The sequence below is a fragment of the Tiliqua scincoides genome, chromosome 5 (genome assembly GCF_035046505.1).
Source record: "Tiliqua scincoides isolate rTilSci1 chromosome 5, rTilSci1.hap2, whole genome shotgun sequence".
Classification (NCBI taxonomy): domain Eukaryota; kingdom Metazoa; phylum Chordata; class Lepidosauria; order Squamata; family Scincidae; genus Tiliqua; species Tiliqua scincoides.
In genome coordinates, this window is record NC_089825.1 from 122,133,975 (window position 1) to 122,152,843 (window position 18,869).

Consider the following 18,869-nt stretch of genomic DNA (forward strand, 5'->3'; position numbering starts at 1 on the left):
CGGGGGAGTCCAATTATCGCTGGGGAGGGGGTGCATAAAGCGCTTCCAAGGGCCACATCCAGCTTGCGGCCCTGATATTTGACACTCCAGGTCTAAACTCTATCCAATGCATCACACTGGCTTTCCTTGTGCTGAATATGTTCTGCCTTTCCTTGATAACAGGAAGCGGAGGAGTTTGGAGGGGTGACAAGAAGACAGTATAAAGAGCGCTGAATTTTAACCCACAGCCAAAGGAAGCCCTGCTCAGACCTTTCGGGGTTTTGGTGCTTAATGCACATTTTTGAAACTTCTTCAAAACAACAGAAGGGCCTTGCTGGATTAGACCAAATCTCCATCTAATCCAGCACCCAGTGTTCCAGAGATGTTTCTGGGAAACCAATAAAACAATGGTCTACATTCCGTGCTTGATCCCCAGCATCTCGTATTCACAGGGAGGCTGGCTTTAAGGAAGGAGGTTCCACTGTGCTATAACTCTCTACAAAATGTGTCTAATTTATTTTTAAGCCGTCTCAGCTAGTGAATACAACATGAATATGTATGTGTTGTGTAAAGAAATACATACTACTGTTTCTCTGGAGCCTTCAGTTTCATTAGATGATCCCTGCATTCTAGTATTTTGAGAAAAAGGGAGAAATCTCTCTCTCTCTCTCTCTCTCTCTCTCTCTCTCTCTCTCTCTCTCTCTCTCTCTTATTTGCCTAGCATCAATGACATGCCAAGCACTGCATCATTAGACAGATTACTAAAGCAGTGTGTGTCATGCATCACATCGCCCTTTCCACCCCCTAATCAAAGCAGGATCCCCTCAAAGGAGCTTCCCACCACGTGTATGTATTGGTGACTTTGTTAGTTAATATCACAGGGCTCAGAGAAACCAGCTCTGCCAGTTAGACCTGACCAGACACCTTCTACAGCACATGCATAAGCAACAACTTGGCAATGAATGGCTTCCCAAACAGACCCCAAGGCACACTTGTTGATGTGAGAAAGTTGGTGTCCTGCCACAGGAAAGTTATTCAGATGAAGGCACCTTCTGACTGTATTTCTATGTGACTTTTACTGCTTCCTTCCAATCTTTCTCAGCTTGGAGACAGCTCATTCTCTTGCATCTCTCTGCTGGATGAGATTGGATCCTTCCATTACTCCAGGTGCACGTTCCACATTCAGTAGAATTGCCACTCCTCAGAGAAGGAACCCCTAACTCCAGCCCTACCACAACTCCTTCCTAACAGCAACATTGAAAGATGAAGTGGGTGGGTTGCCACTACCCGGTCCTCTTCTCCCTCAGTCTCTTTGTGTGATGGAAAGTGAGAAAGAAGCTGATCACTCTGGGTGGCCGATCAAGGGAGTGACTAGGGATGCATGGTGCACACTCTCCTGCTGCACTGCTGCCTTCCAAGATTGCTACTCAAAGCTGCCACTTCACCTGGCCTCATGAGTGAGCCAGCCCTGCTACTCTGAAGCACTCTATATAGACGAAACTACATGTCCCAGCAACTGTGCATTTCAACCCAGATTTGTTTCTCCTTTATTTGGGTAAATAGCATGTAGTGTGGAAAGGATACACAACAAAGGTTGGAACCATGGTGGAAGGTAGGAGGCATTCATACTTTGCTCTCCAGAGCCATTCAGATTCCAACTGCACGTACACACACACTCCTCCTCCTTATGGAATGAGTCAAGAGCCTTGATTCCATGACTCTCTATTCAGCCTTCGATTCACCCACTGAATGTGTGAACAAGTAATTCTCAAGCAATGTACCAACCATGGCACTTTAGGGTACTGGATGAGGTAAACATGCATTCAATAAATTTAATCTCACAAAAACTTCCAGGAGATGGTGCGCGTCCTCCTTTGCAGGTGTGTTGCACTCAGCAGAGTGAGGTAAGCACAGTACAGTCTCCCTCTCCTCTCTTCCCCAGGACTAGGGGCCAAACTACAAATAATGGAGTTGAAATGTTCATTTTTGCTTAGTAAATGGCACATAGGGGCACGAACCAGATCAGGATTGGGGAGAGGGGGATGCTGTAACCCAGCCATTTTCAACCACTGTGCCATGGCAAATTGGTGTGCCATGAATGGTCCCCAGGTGTGCCACAGGAATTTGGGAGAAGGTCATTTATTAGTAAGGCCATTGGGGATGTGAGCCCCCCCATTGGCAGCACAGTATGCCTTGTCAGTTGTAAAAAAAACTGGTGGTGTGCCTTGACTATTTTAGTGCCTTGCCAGTGTGCCATGAGGTGCAAAAGTTTGAAAATCACTTTGTCCAAGTCAGGTTGCAATCTGGATGAGCCCTTCCCCCTTTGACTACTATTTGTTCTGGAAAGAAAGCTCCTAGTGACATTAATAGGAACTTCCTAAAGAGGGCAAATAGTAGTAGCAGGGGAGTGGGGGGTACTATTAAGATGAGGAGAATGGCAGGGCAAAGGGTTAAATCCCCTTCACCAACAACCTGATCCAAGCTGAGCTCCCCTGTATGGGCTATTTATTAGGAAACACAAGTACATCAGAGTTAATGTAGTTTGTAGTCAGGGTTATGAGTAGTTTGACCCTAAGAGGAATGCTGCTGCAGGCCTGTGTTAGGAGCCCTCCCAGAGAACAATGTAAAATCATGCAAATAAAAGAGTTAGGTTTCAAACACCTATATAGAGCCCACACTGAAAATCAATCCTCCGGTTTTGTCTTCAAGAAGCTTCCTCTCGGGGTGGGCAGTTCTGATCTCCTCTCTGAATACAACCAAATAGTTCAACTTCTCCCAATGCAATGTGGCAGCAGAGCTGCCTTATTGCAGAGGAGGGTGGCCACCTCCTCCCTGTCACAGTTCCGGGCTTGCTTGCTTCCAGCCAGGAGGCAGACTCTGGAAAGTGATTCACACAAAAACACCAGGTGAGCTTCTCTACATAAGTTTTACTGGTTTGAGTGACACTCACGTGTAAATCAACCAGAAGTAAATTTGGCTAAGGCATTGTGCCAGGAACGCAGGCCAGCCTGCTTAAATCTTACAAAACAAGAGGCTAGTTAATGGTTCTTAACAACTCCCTGGTGGGCCTGGATAGGGCCCCTCAGGACTCTGTGCATCTACCACAAAGAGGCTGAAGTGTATGCATCGAGTGGCTCACTTCTTCCTTTCTGTGGTCAACAAAAAATAAAAAACAGTAGGAGCAGAAGATTCTGGAAGTGAGGGAGATTGGATCTGAGCTGAAAGAGACTGCAGAGGAAGACATGGGAGCCAAAAGCTGCAGGCATGCTTAGAAGACACTTGGAGGAGACGTCACTCACAAGAACATGTGCAGCCGAACTCCATCCAGGCCTGGCTGAAGACCAGTTGCTACCTAAGGCAGCTCAATTCCTCTGCCAATCCGAGCAAATACTAGGTGTGAGCACGAAGAGCGAGGTGGGGCGCCGCAATTCAGAGCCCACCCTCTAATCTGGATGTCTGGTGTTGTCTTTTTCCTCTGTGCCCACTCTTCCTGTTTATTTGAAACAGGATGCTGTGTAGAGGAAGTAGGCAATGCCAGAGTGAATTCCGAATTGCTGCCCTAACCCTTCTTGCCTACTCCTGGGCACTTTCCTAAGCAGCCAGGTATGGTGAGAAAGTGGTGGTGGGTGGCAGCTGCATTTTCTTCCCCCACTTTCCTCCAGCAGCACTGGAGGAAGTGGTGGGCTGGAACCAGCCTCATCTGATTCACTCTCAGCAAACAGGAAGGAGATTCAAGAGTTGACTGACAACTCAGTCCTATCCCCAGTGGCGCTGCCGGATACGTCGGTACCAAAAGGCTGCGGCAGCATCTAGCAGCACCACTGGTCACCTCGGGGTAAGCCCCAAGCCCCACAATGGCTTCTCAAGTCTGTGCCAGCTATTTTGCTGTTGCAGACTTGAGAGCCTCCCTGTTGGGCTTTGCAGCCTGACACAGAGGATAGGATATGGCCGAGCTGGGCTCTGCCAGTCCCACCCCCCTTCCAGCCCAGTTCCTCCCTCCACCCCAAAATGCCCCCCTACCCTACCGACCTTACCGCCGTGGTCTTCCCTTGCTCTGGGCGGTGTCCATCCAGCACTGGGCCCAGTGCCAACTGCTGGCACTTTATGGCATGTTTACGATACCCAGCACCGGTGCTGGAGCTCAGCGCCAGCACTGAGGGCCTTTAGGATTGGGCCTTGAAGCAGCTCAGTGAGCGGTGTACCAGAAGGGACATCAGGCAGACACAGGGTATGGGGTAGCCCTTATCAGTTTGTCACTGCCCCCTACTCTACACTCAATGCAAGCCTTTCAGTCAGCTTCATGAGCATGCTAACCTATATGTTTGTAACCTGACCAAGACACCATTTGGCTCCAAGTGAATTCTCCTCTATAGGAAGTCTAAACCCAGGGTCACGCTATGGCCCCTGGAAGTTCTCAGTTCTCCTGCTCAAACACAGCACAAAATTGTTATTTGCAACTCCTCGCAGCAATGCTCCTGTTCAGGGCTCCAACCAGGCTGGAATGGGGGTCTTCCAAGGCCGTTTGAGGCTTATAGATTTGGGGGCATGTATTGATAGGAGGAGAAAGAATAGGGGGTACCCAACCCACACACTGTGTACTACACAGTGCTAAACGGAAAATAGTTCTGGTTCAAGGCTGATTGCCAGCTACAGAGGGAAGAGATTTCTGGAGGGTAGAAATAAGAAAAGGATCCTTTTTTCCTTCCCCTCTGAAACCTCCTGGAAGGAAAAGGAAAATGGAGCAAGGATGAGAACTGGCCTGCTTGACCTTCTTTTAGTATCCTGGAGGGGAGAGATTAAAGCCTTTCCGCCCTGCACTCTATAGGTTTTATCTTCACCCCCACCCCTAGCATACTGAAAGAGGGTCAAGCAGGTCGGTTCTCATCCTTGCTCCATTTTCTTTTTGAGGAGTTTCTTTTCTGGGTCATTTTGGTTTTTGAAAGTGTCTTTTTTGTTGAGTTTACAAATACGTTTCTGGATATTTGGTCGTCGTCGTCCCCCCAGCATGCAGAAACCACTAACCTAGTTTTGGCTGGCTTCATTTCAGCTTCAAATGGTGAGACTAGATACCAAATGGATACCTCCCACCCCCACCCCCAAGTTGGGAATTATAGGGAATGATTAGTAATCGGATAAGAACAATATTATTCCAGGACAGCTGATCACATATACCCTTGGTTGAAGGTTGATTTTCTCTTGCAAAATGTTTCTGTGGGGGAAAGGGTGGACTTTTCAATGCAGAGCAATCCACCTCTCCAATTATAAGCCAAAGAACATCTAAAGCAACCAGGCAACACTGCCTCCTGAATGTTGCTCCCTGGAGAAATTAGGAGCTAACCTACAGTAGTCAAAATAAACACAGCAGCTCTATTTTTGTCTCTGCAGCTCCCCAGCACAGAGGTCGGTAACATTTCCCAAACTTGCTTGCTGGAGGAACAAGATCATTTAACTCAGGGAGCCCACAAAATGCTTTGCTGCCTGTTCTTTGGCTGCCTCCCCAGAGGCCAAAAATGGAACAAGGTTAACTGGGGGTTCTTTTCGCAAAAGGACCCGTGAAATTCAAGCAGCCCCATCAACGGGGACCAAGCTTCTCACAGTTGCCCAAACAAGCTGAAGCGATCACACAGGAGATAGTTGGGAAGAGGGTGTGTTTGGGCTCCACCCAATATCCTAAAAACGGGGTCACACACCTCCTCCCACAACTCAACAACCAGGGGTAATTGGTGTAGCTACTGGGTGTAAAAAGGGCTTGTGATTTATGAGTTTACACTCTCCAGACAGTAATATTTTAATCTCCCTAATTGATCTTTCCAAAAAACTATCCTTGCATACATCCTTCTTTCTCTTTCTTTGTTTATCTAACCACAGGAATACATTAAAACATCATTATTCCTCATCGCAAATTCTCCTCCCCTTGGATCCATCAAAGCCCACATTTTGTCTATCCATTCTACTTCTCTTTCTTATTTTGGTGTTCTTTCTTCCATCTTCCTCTCTTCCGCGATTTCTCATTCCTTCTTGTTCTCCTCTCTCCTCCTTTTCTTTCTCCCCCTTCTCTCTGTTCATGTTCTCCTCCTTTTATTTCTTTCCATTTCTCTCTTTTGTTTTGTGTTCTCTCATCTTTTTGTCTCCCTTATCCTTTGTTCACTCTCCCCTCCCTTCCTTCCTTTCCCAAATAGTGTGTCTGAGGAGCACAGAGTGAGAAGTTTTTCTTCTTGCCCATTTCTGTGGAAGCAAGTGAGAAAGGCCTGGGGAGATGGTGCCCATCCATTGGGCTTCCTGAGTCATTTCAATGTCTACCCATTGGGCTTCCTGAGTCATTTCACACACCCTTCTCTCTTGCATGCCCAGACTGCCCCAATACTGCACATCCATAACAAATCAATTCTCCCAGTCTGGAACAACCACAACCCCTCTCTTCATTAGCCAATTGTGTCCCTACAGGTACGCACCTGTTTGATGTCTTGCCTAGAACAACAGTGTTCCTTTCCAAGTCTTTCCAAAGGCGGCAATCTCTCTTTTAACGCTCCTCGTTTCAGGTCTTCGAAAAGACACCTTCCCCTATCACACACACAGACCTGTGCCACCTACCTAGATTGCACACAACTGTTCCTCCAGCTGATCCCTAGAGTTGTTACAGTTCCAAGGTTTTCTCAGGGGATGGCTGACTCACTCTAAATGGGTGTTGCACTTCACGACTACTGCAGGGTGTGGACTTGTTGGCATCCTGGAGACAGATCAGAGGGCTCCCACGCCAGACAGATGGACAGGCAGAGAATGCACGTGAACCCTAGCTATATTTCCACACTTCAGAATACACCTGCAGGGAATGAGACAGGGCAGCTTCATAATACAGAAGCCTCCTATTGTTTTTGAAGTACAAATAAAGGATCTGTTCCTTCCTCTGAGATTAATTCTGGATGACTCCTAATTATGCTGGATCTGAGTCAGTTTATGCTCCTTTCTTTGGATAAAGACATTGCAGTGGGTTCTGGAATGGAGTTTGGTCACACTGGGGTAAGTCCAGAACTACCCTTGACTGCAATGCATTGCAACTCAGTTTCCTCTGTAGGAAAAAAAAAATCAGTAATAAAATTTCAATTTTATTCAGTGGCAATATGATATATATCTAGTAATTCTTGAGTTCTGTGAGGCCAGAGCCTTGCTTCTGATCTTGGATATACTGTATTCAATTCTGGTCATAATGCGCACAGGGTGACCAGGTACCCTGGAGGAAAGAATGCCTATAACTTTAACTGTTGTATAGAAGAGGGAATTTTGGCAGGCGCAGCTCAACATGGAAGGATTTAAAAAGTTGCACCCGCCAAAACTCCTATACAATGGCAGTGGTTCCCAAACTGTGAGCTGTGGCTCCTTGGGGAGCCACAGAATCCTTGCGAAAAACCTGATGCCCTATATACAATATAGCCCATAATGGGGAGCCGCAGCCAATGGCCCAGTGGGTTGAAAAAAGGCCACCAGTACAAAATGTTTGGGAACCACTGGTTAAAGGTATAGGCTCTCTGTCCTCCACTGTACATGGTCACTCTGAATGCACACCAATCCACCCCAGTATCTTCCACAGGATGCTGCCAGACATTAAATCATACCATTGGTCTATCAATGTCAGTACTGTCAATACTGACTGACAGTGGCTTTCTGTGGTTTCAGACTGAATTTTTTCTCCACCCTGCCTGGAGATGCCAGGGATTGAACCTTCTGCATACAAATCATTGGCTCTTCCGTGGAGTCCACATTCTAATAGCTAGCTTGGGTGTGGATGGCTGAAGTCAGTCATCTCCTATTCATCTCCTATTCATTACTGTCCTACATGTAGTCCCTAAACTTCCTCCAAGGAACAAAAAGTAGCACACATTGTAGTCCCTGCATTGTATCCTCACAACAACACAATGAGGTGTGTTAGGCTGAGAGAGAGTGAACAAGTGGCCCAGGAAGCTTTTAATGACTAAGTTCTAATTTGACAATCTAGCCATCACACTACACTGGCTCATAATTTTGGCATGCCCACTATTTTTAAAGTGCCTTATTCCTGAAGTCTCCCCCAGGACCTGCCCAAGGCTCCCTGGTACCTGAGGCAGCATGCCTACAGTGCCCCCTCCTTACCTGATGATATGCCAGGCTCTACACCTCCCTCTGTCCAATACTCTAACTCAGCACTCCTTTCCCCTCCATACGTCTCCTCCTTTCTTCCCCCCTTTCATTTTCCAATCCAGGAAATGGAAGGAGGAGCAGTGAAGGCAAGTAGGTGGACATATATAAGCCCCCCATCTGCTGCCTCAGGCAACCGCTTCAGTAGGCCTCATGTATAAATTGGCCAATTCCATGCTCGAGATCATTTAAAAAGGGATTGAGAATAAAACGGCCATTGTGTAAATCAATGGTAAGGCCACATCTGAGTTATTGTATACAGTTCTGTTCACCACATCTCAAAAAGGTCATAGTGGAACTGGAAAAGGTGCAAAAGAGAGCAACCAAAATGATTACAGGGATGGGGTGCCTGCCTTATAAGAAAAGGCTACAGCATTTGGGGCTCTTCAGTCTAGAAAAAAAGGCACCTGAGGGGGGACATGATTGAAATTCTGCAGGGTATGGATAGAGTGGATAGAGGGATGTTCTTTTCCCTCCCACACAACACCAGAACCAGAGGACATCCATTAAAATTGAGTTTCAGAAGACTTAGAACAGAGAAAAGAAAATATTTCTTTATCCAGCATGTAATTAGTCTGTGGAACTCCTTACCACAGGATGTGGTGATGGCATCTGGCCTGGATGCCTTTAAAAGGGAATTGAACAGATTTTTGGAGGAAATGTTTGTCAGTTTACCAGCTGTGATGAGTTTGCACAATGTCCTGGTTTTAAAAGTAGGCTACCTCAGAATGCCAGGTGCAAAGGAGGGGCAAAAGGGTACAGGTCCCTTGTTATCTTGTGTGCTCCTTGAGGCATCTGGTGGGCCACTATGAGATACAGGAAGCTAGACTAGATGATCCAGTGGGACTCTTCTTACATTCGTATACGCTGTCTCCCCATTTAGGTCATGGAGTTGTCATGCACCCACCCTTTTGGCATCATAACCCCCCAGCTCCTCAGGTTCTAAAACCTATTTCTAGGGTTCTGGGGTTTTGAGCCCGCACCCCTTGGAATATATCCAAGTCGATTCGAGAGAAAACAAGAAGATCTGAGCACCTGCCTGTAGCCAATCCGCCACCCTAAGACTCCCAGCCCCACCACAGATTTCTCAGTCCTGCTGCTGTCTATATAGGCCAGTTTCTACATAAAAGAATAAATGGACACAAATGTGACATCAAAAAATGTAGCACTCAAAAACCAGAGGAAGAACACTTCGATCTTTCAAGGCATACTGGGGATGCTGTTCTCAATGGTCCCATTCTTCAACAATGAAACATCCAAAGGAGACTCCCATGTGAAACTGCTAACTACAGTTGGGCAAGAAAACAACAAAGAACCTTAAAGATGTAATGTGGTACTTCAGAAGAAGCTTTCACAAAGTATAGTCCATCAAATGTACTAAGTGAAATTCTTCAGTAAGTAGGTATGCATACTTGTTTGTTGGCAACCTTCAGTCTCGAAAGACTATGGTATCGCGCTCTGAATGGTGGTTCTGGCACAGTGTCTAGTGTGGCTGAAAAGGCCGATTTGGGAGTGACAATCCCTTCCACACTGGGAGCAAGTATAGTGTGTCCCTGGTCTGTCTCCCTAGCTGTGGGCCTTCCTTCTTTGGCTCTTTGCCTCAGTCTGTTGCCAAAGTGTCTCTTCAAACTGGGAAAGGCCATGCTGCACAGCCTGCCTCCAAGGAGCACGCTCAGAGGCCAAGGTTTCCCATCTGTTGAGGTTCATTCCTGAGGCTTTCAGATCCCTTTTGCAGATCCTTATAGCACAGCTGTGGTCTACCCATAGGGCGCTTTCCCTGCACAAGTTCTCCATAGAGGTGATCTTTTGGGATCCGACCATCGCCCATTCTCACCACATGACCAAGCCAACACAAGTGTCTCTGTTTCAGCAGTGTATACACACTGGGGATTCCAGCTCGTTCCAGGACTGTGTTGTTTGGAACTTTGTCCTGCCAGGTGATTCCAAGGATGCGTCAGAGGCAGCGCATGTGGAAAGTGTTCAGCTTCTTCTCCTGTTGTGAGCGAAGAGTCCATGACTCGCTGCAGTACAGAAGTCTACTCAAGACGCAAGCTCTGTAGATCTGGATCTTGGTATGTTCCGTCAGCTTCTTGTGGGACCAGATTCTCTTTGTGAGTCTGGAAAATGTGGTAGCTGCTTTACCGATGCGTTTGTTTAGCTTGGTATCCAGAGAAAGAGTGTCGGAGGTCACTGAGCCAAGGTACACAAAGTCATGGACAACCTCCATCTCATGCGAAGAGATTACAATGCAGGGAGGTGAGTCCACATACTGAACCATGACCTGTGTTTTCTTCAGGTTGATTGTCAGTCCAGAGTCTTGGCAGGCCTTGCTAAAACAGTTCATGTGCTGCTTGAACAGTTCAGGTTGCCAACCAGGTATGCATACACATAAGTATAAGGAAATAAAAATTTAAAACAGAAGTGTTAGATGGCACTCTGCAAATGCAAATGCCCTAGTCTAGCAAGGAGCTGGAAAAGATACATCATGGATATGTATACATCATTATCATCCAAACAGTGGAGGATGGAGGATGTAATCATTATCACGTTTCATAGTTATCACCTACTAGGGTGATTAATCAAGCCCTTTGGCCAGTATGATTTCTGTGTTTTTTTTTGCTATGTTTTTTTTTTTTTTGCAGCCATGGGGAGCCATGGGGATTGCAGACTGGATCTAGACCAAGGGTGTCAAACAAAAGGCCTTTGGGCCAAATGCCCCCCCCAGAAGCAATTTATCCGGTCTATAACTGGATTCCCCGAGCCTGGTAATTGGGCTGGTAATTGGCCATCATCTAATTAATGCTGTAACTTCCTGCTTAATGATGTCACTTCCAGCTCTCAGCAGGCACCATGAATGCTAATTTGGCCCCCTGAATGAAACAAGTTTGATATCCCTGATCTAGAAGATGGCATTGGGGAGGGAGCTTTAACTCTATGTATCTGCTAGAGTGCCAATCAATCCAGAGATAGGAGGCACAGCCCCTCTGGGAGGGATGCTGCCATTGGTACCAGTGGCAGCTTCTCTCTTGGGACAAAGCTCAGGGGCCACCACAGAAAAAGTCCTGCTGACAGATTACAACAGCATAACATTGGAAAGTGACGGCAATTGTAGAAGGGCTTCTTTGGAGAGGGGATTGCAAAGTTAGGGGAAGGAGAAACACAAAAGGGAAACCCTAAGATGCCTGGGGCCCACACAGCTGGTATATCAGTCAAAGTTTGGGTTTAAAAAAAACAACACTCCAGGCCACAGTTGCTACCTGGATAACCAGGTAGAACACTGGGTCCAAGAGAAACCCAGAACCTGACCTTTAAGAGAGAATATTTCTCCAGTTAACCAGTCTGCTGAGCACCACATAATCACCATCTCTATCTTATCTCAGTTAAGCTCAGGGTTATTCATCTTCCTCTAGTCAGATACTAATTAAGCATGGGTACAACCACACCTAGATCAGAAGCAATGGAAAAACAATTGAAAAACAATGATCAGAAACAATGGAAAAACAGAACTGGCTTGTCATCAACTGTATCTGTTCATTACAACCCACTTTTCTACAAAAATTTTCACCAAGGCAGCTAACAGGAAAAGAAAACAGCTAATGTATGACAACAATTTAAAGCAATGAAAAATAACACCATAAAAATTAAAGACAGAGGCACAGCAACAGAACCAGACATCAGCCAGAAATAAAATTACAAAGTACAAATTAAAAATCTAGGAGAACAGAAGTTTCTGGGTTCTCTCTTTAAATGCAGGTCATGAGGGAGCCCTGATGAGGCCACACTCCACACCTTTGGATGACTTCACCCAGTGGTTTCTACACAGATATTAAAAAAACATTGGCAACAAAAGCAAGCCTTCTGTAGGACAGGACACTTCCCATAGAGAAGAACACCAGCAACACCTCCCAGCAACACCTTCTGGCATTTATCCTGCTTACAAATAGGAGTGAAACTATTGTGAAGCCCAGCTCCCAACAGTAGTCCAGAAGGATGCCACAATCAACAGTAACACTATTGAGAGACCCAGGAGAATTTACAAAGTTTCAAGGCCCATTCCTATTCAACTTTGCAACACTGCAGCTGTGTCAATGGGGTGTGCGCTGCATCCTGCAGTGGGGGGGGGGGGTCATCACAGAGGCCTCCTCAAGGTAAGGGAACATTTGTTCCCTTTCCTCAGGGCTACATTGTAGCTGCATTGGTGCTGGTAAGTTGGATAGGATTCGGCCCACAGTCTCCCTGTCCTCCTGGTTTTAAGTCATAAGTTTGTTCTTGTGTCTCCCAAAGTTTGACATCCCTGGGCTTTGTTCTGTGATGATGACCACTGACATTGCCTTTCAGCAACACCAGTTAGGGGACAATGAAAGAGAGCTTGTAGAGGATATACGATGCGTGTGGAAGGTACCATGTTCAATCCCCCAGAAATCTGGGGAAAGACCCTGAAACCATGGACAAAGACAATAAGGCACAGACAATAAGGTTGTCAAAGACAATAAGGCACAGAGATTGATCAATAGTCTAAGGCAGGACTGCCAAGGTAGGCCACTGTCCCACGTAGGCTACTATACACAGGGCCTTCTATGTGCATCACATGGATTGAGAAAAGCATGTTGTGGCATGAACTTTGCTAAGTCTCTTGACAGCACCATTAATTCAATATCTGCTAAGACAGAGGCTTCCTAAGAATAAATGTGAGCATAAACTAGAGTGAGAAGATACAAAGGAGGACCTTCGCTGGACAAAAGCAGGAATTCTATCAAATGCAGTTTCTCTTAATTGCAGCCCAAAGTTGAGAAAAGGTACACCTGACAAAATTCTCTCTTTTGCATGATTGTTAAAAATGTACTTATTAAAAACACACGCACACACACACACACACACATTTTTTCCTGCCTTTACACCCAAATAAATACACCTTGGGACACCCAAGGTGGCTCACAATAGTGACCTAAAAAACCCAGAATCACATATTAAAATATAAATTAAAAAGTTTTAACAAAACAAGCAGCAAATAAAATACTCCTAATAGTAAAGGCTGTAAGAGAGAGAAAATACAATGAAGATAACCAAACCAGCAGCAGAACCCAGGGCACAAGAATAAACCATTACAGCATGGACAAAAAGCAAAACAACAACTACAGAAAATCCCAAGATGGAAAAACCAGTGTTAAGCCTCTGCTTGGAGGTTAACAGAGAGGGTGTTCCCCTTGTGTCCACCATCCTGACCTTGGCCAAGGATGGCACTGAGGGGACAGGCCAGCTGATATGGAAGAAGGCAGCCTATTAGATACCTCAGTCGTGAACCATAAAGGATCTTAACGATCAAAACCAGGCCGCTGAATTGTGTCGGGAAATGAAAGGGCAGCTAGCACAGCCATTGGAGCAGCAGCTCAGCAGAATCAACCTGCCATGCCCTGGCTACCACACGGGCCATCACATTCTGCACTCACTGCAGTTTCTGGGCAAGTCTTCAAGGGCAGTACCATGTAAAGTGCATTACAATAGTTGAGTCTCAACATCACCGATGCATGGTGGTTAGACCCAAAAAACTGAAGTACAGCCTCAGCTGGCACACCAGCCTTAACTGGAGAAAGGCCCGCTGGTCACCTCTGCAGCATTAGCTGGGCAAAGCTGACCCACCCTTTGGACCCAGTAATCCAGGAGAACTCCAAAGCTGCAAGCCTGCTCCTGCTCCTCCTTGCCACCCCATTCGCAGCAGGTTGGGAATGCAATACTTGCAATGTACCTCTCCAAACCAAGAGGACCCCTGTTTCATTCAGCTTGTTAGCCCTCATCCACATCCCAACTGCCTGTAGGCAGCGCTCCAGGATCTGAACAACCTTCTAGGCTGAAGATAAAGATGCTTTATCTGTGAAGCGTTTCCATTTGATCACTCAGCTTAGTCCCAAGAAAGAAAGCTACCTGCTATATTTCTGCATCTTAAGATGCTGAAAAAGGATCTGGAATAAAGGGGCTGGGTCTGGAATAAAAGGTGGCAACTCTACTTGCCTGATTGAACATGGTACTTCAAAAGTCATGGACATTTTAACATCTTAAAACATTTCAACATCTTTTAAAACCTTTTAACACCTTAAATAAACATCTTAACTAAAAAAAACCTGCATTCTGATTAAAAGAGGATTAGACAAATTCATAGGGGTCTGTCAGTGGGTAAGTGGAAATTCCATGTCTAGTGGCAAAATGTTGCCGACTACCAGTTCCTGGGGAGCAACTGTGGGAGAGAACAACTGCTTTCTCAACCCGTTTGGGGGCTTTCTATGGGGTGACCACTGTAGAAAGAAGGATTTTGGTTTAGACAGACTTTAGGTTTGATCCAGAAGGGCTCTTACATTCTGCAGATGAGACCTAGAACACCAGTCTGATTCATAGCAAAAACCCACATGAAAGTGTATTGATCAGTATACCTGGTTACAAAGCCAACAGAATATCTCAGGATAGTTACCAATTATTTGCAGTAGCCTTGGGTCCAATGCTTTTGTTTCAGGAATCGCCAGGTCTTTATCCAGATACTTAAGAGATAAATCCACACAGATCCTGAAAATGTAGATGACCAAATAAGAGAGGAATTCAAAGTGCCACTTTTATACCAGTGGCTACAGCTACTGGCTATCATCCAAAAGCAGTTTCAATGTCATCTGGGTATCCAGGCACTTTAAGGCAAGAAAGAGGAATTTTCATGGGGAAATATGTAAGATTATTCCAACAGGTTGCCAAGAGCCCACCCAATCACTCCCAGTTTCTCAGGCCTCGGCTGTGAAACCGATAACGCCTCAAAACACATGAAGGCCACTTGTTAGATAAATAAGACTGGGGCTTTGTTTGACAAAAGGAAACAAGAAATCAACTTTTTCTTGCTCCCTTGTCTTGCTTTTTTCTGGTTAACACAAATGTTTTCATTTAACGGTTGACAGGGAAACTAAACAAGGAAAAAAAGATGGCTTCTCCTTGCTAACGCCCTTGCTGTTTGGGGGGGGGGGTGCAACAAGGTGTGTAAAAGTAAAAAAAATAAATAAAAAATCACCTCACACTGCAATAAATATTTCAACTTTACAAATCTGCCTGTGTGGGCATTATGAAACACTGCTGTCTCCAAAGAAAATGTGTGTGAAGTTCATCCATTGCAGTGGGCGACTTCACTTCCACCCATTTGTTTGGGGTTGTCCAACTTTTTCTCTAGTTTTGTTCCTGTACCTTCAACATCAGGCAGGAATTCAGCAGGTGAATTTTTTCCTGGAAAGGAAAGAAGCCATTGCAAGAAACTCCTCACTTGTTAAAAGCGCAGGAACAGAAGGAAGATGGCAATGCTGACTCTGCCGCCGCCGCCGCCACTGCCATCATCTCACTCATAAGAACATGAGAAGAACCTTGTTGGATCAGGCCAAAGGTCCATCTAGTCCAACTTCCTGTATCTCTCAGTGGTCCACCTGATGCCTTGAGGAACACTCCAGATAACAAGATACCTATATCCTGTTGTCACTCCCTTGCACCTGGCATTCAGAGATAGGCTACCACTAAAACTCAGAGAATGCATACAGTCACTGTGGCTCGTAACCTGTGATGGATGTTTCCTCAGTGAATCGGTCCTATCTCCTTTTAAAGCATCTAGGCCACGTGCCAGCACCACATCCTGTGGCGAGGAGTTCCACAAAGTAATTACATGCTGGGTAAAGAAACATTTCCTTTTGTTTGTTCTAACTTTCCTGCAAGTCGGTTTTAATGGAGGTTCCCTGGTTCCGCTGTTGTGTAAGAAGGAAAAGAATTTCCCTCTATCCATTCCATCCATCCCATGCATAATTTTATATATCTCAGTCATGTTCCCCCTTGGGCACCTTCTTTCTTACAATGTTCAGCTTTCGTCTCTCAACAACACTTAGACTTTTATGCAGCACAGGCGATGACTCTGTTAGGTTGGCCTTTTAGATCAGAGCTGAACAGACAGAACTGAAACTGCTGAAAGTCTGATGAATTTATGGCTGAGGTGAAATCTGAACAAAGCCCAAATTTAGGCCCAAAATTTAGGCCTCACCAACTTTCCAGCACTGGCATAGCTGTACCAATGGGACTTGTGCTGAGTCCTGCAGCTGGCTGGCACTCATGGAGGCTACCTCAAAGTGAGGGAATGCTTGTTTCCTTACCTCAGAGCTTCATTGCCCTTATGTCGATGTTGGAAAGAAGGTTAGGATTGCACCCTTAGGGCACAATCCTAACCAGTTCTACTCAGAACTAAGTCCTATTTTGTTCAATGGGGCAGTGGCGTTCCTGGGGGTCCCCACACCCGGGGCAACCCCAGAATTCCGCCCCACATCCTGCTTTACCCCCCTTCTCCGCCCCTCCCCACGCACATGACCCAGAACTAATTGCGGTAACGTCATTGTCACTGCAATTACTTCCGCGCAGCTGCCTCCTCCGTTCCCCCTTTGAAAACAAGGGGAAATGGAGGAGGCAGCCGAGGCCCCCATAGAGCCTTCCGTGCTGCGGGGGTCTCCATGGCAGCGGTCTGGAGCTGCTTGTAAGCTGCACAGAAGGCTCCGTGGGGGCCGGGAAGTGGCGCGTGTCCCCTCTGACATCGGAGGAGGCGTGGGCTGCTTCCGATCCACCCCTGAGGGACACCCTCAGCGACGGAGCAGGGCAACCCAGCCGGGAAGCGGTGCACGTCCCCTCCGAAGTCAGAGGGGGCGCGTGCTGCTTCCGCTCAACCCCTGAGGGATGCCCAAAGCCGTGGAGCAGGGCGACCCGGCCGGAAAGCAGCGCGCATTCCCTCCTAAGTTGGAGGGGGTGCGCGCCGCTTCCGCTCCGCCCGTGAGGGACACCCTCAGAGGCGGAGCAGAGGTGCCCAGGAGCGCTCTTGGGAGGCAGCTGGACGCTGCCTCCCAGGCAGCGTCTTGGCACCGACTGGACCACCCCCCCCTCTCCCCTCCTCCTTTATAGGAGGAGATGAGATGGGCGTCCTAGAGTGTAAGTGCCTCTCTAGGGCACCTGTCTCCTATCCTCTTATAAAGGAGGAGGGGAGGGAAGGGGAGGGGAGGGGCGGCTTAGTTGGCGCCCAGGCACTGACGGAGAGGCAGCAAGCTGCCTCTCCGCAGCGCTCCTAGGCGCTCCTCCTGGAGGGGGCAGGGTCGGGGTGAGGCTCCGAGGTGCCCCTAGATGGTCGGCGCCTGGGCCATTTGCCCCGCTTGTCCCCCCTAGGTACGCCAGTGAAATGGGTCTTACTGTCAGGAAAGTGTAGTTAGGACTGCAGCCTTAGGGCCCAATCCTATCCAATTTTCCAGTGCCAGTGCAGTCGTACCCATGGAGCATGCACTGCATCTTGTGGTGGGGAGGCAGTCACAGAGGCCTCCTCAAGGTATGGGAACATTTGTTCCCTTACCTTGAGGCAGCATTGCAGCTGCACCGGTGCTGGAAAGTTGGACAGGATTGGGCTCTTAAGGCCCAATCCCATCCAACTTTCCAGCTGCAGTGCTGCCATAATGCAGCCCCAAGATAAGGGAACAAATGTTCCCTTACCTTGAGGAGGCCTCTGTGACTGCCCCTCCACCACAGGATGCAGTGCATGCCCCACTGGCATGGCTGCACTGGCGCTGGAAAATTGGATAGGATTGGGCCCTTAGTCTTTTAGCCCTGGTGCTTCTTCAATAGCAACATCAGCACACCAAAGGTCCAGCTAATCCAACATCCTGCTTCCTAGTGACCAGACAGATACCTCTGGGCAGGGCCTCCGAGAGGAATTTTATCAGGGGTTACAAAGTTTCTTTTGGGCTTCTTCCTAAAGGAGGAGGGTAGGCAGTGAAACAGAGTGGGGATACAGTGGAAATGGGGGGGGGGGGAAACAGGGTGGAGTAGGGTATTGACAGCTGGATAAGTCTTTGGAGCCCAGCTCTTCCTATCTGTACAGTGTTGGCAGCTAGATACAGTAATACAGAAAACCATATAGAGATATACACTGCTACAGTGCCTTTAATCATCAGGGTCCTAGGGCGCAGGTTACAGTGCCAAAGAAAATGACAGCCTTATGAATAATACAGCCCTGCTCCTAAGTCTCTCTTAAAAACTTTTAAATATAAAAAATCATTACAGAAAATTTGCAGCATTGTATTTAGGCTCATACTAGAATGGAAAGTGTCCTGTATGTACCAAAACGTACTTCTACAGCAGCTGTAGTCCTGCAGCTGCGACCCTGAGCTCCTATACACTCCTTCATGGTAAGCAGATCCACAAGCCAAAGATCTACTGTAGCAGGCGACTTTCTTCCCAGGTGTGACACTGTGTTAAGGAGTGTTGTGTATGCATTCTGCAGTCTGGTGCATATAGCTTGCTACAGCAAACACTGTTGCATGCCTGCAGTAGTGCCCCGTCAATTAATTACATGTCAAGCAAAGAAGTCCTTTCTTTTGTCAGTCCTGAATCTACAGCCATTTAATTGTATTAAGTGCCCCCAACATTCTATTACTGTATTGCGGACAAGGAAAAAAACAACACCAAATTATATCCATGCTCTCGACACCATGCATAAATCTCTGCCCTGTCCCCTATAGTTGTCTTTTTTTTTTTTCCAGTACGGAAAAGCCCCCAAATTATTAAAAGGAAAGAATTTCCACAATCTTCCTAACTCCATCTAACTTCTAAGTATCTGTGTATTGTGTAAAATGGTGTCTGTGTTTCACTTTCAACTTGTGTTGTATACTGGGGGGCGGGAGACACTCCCC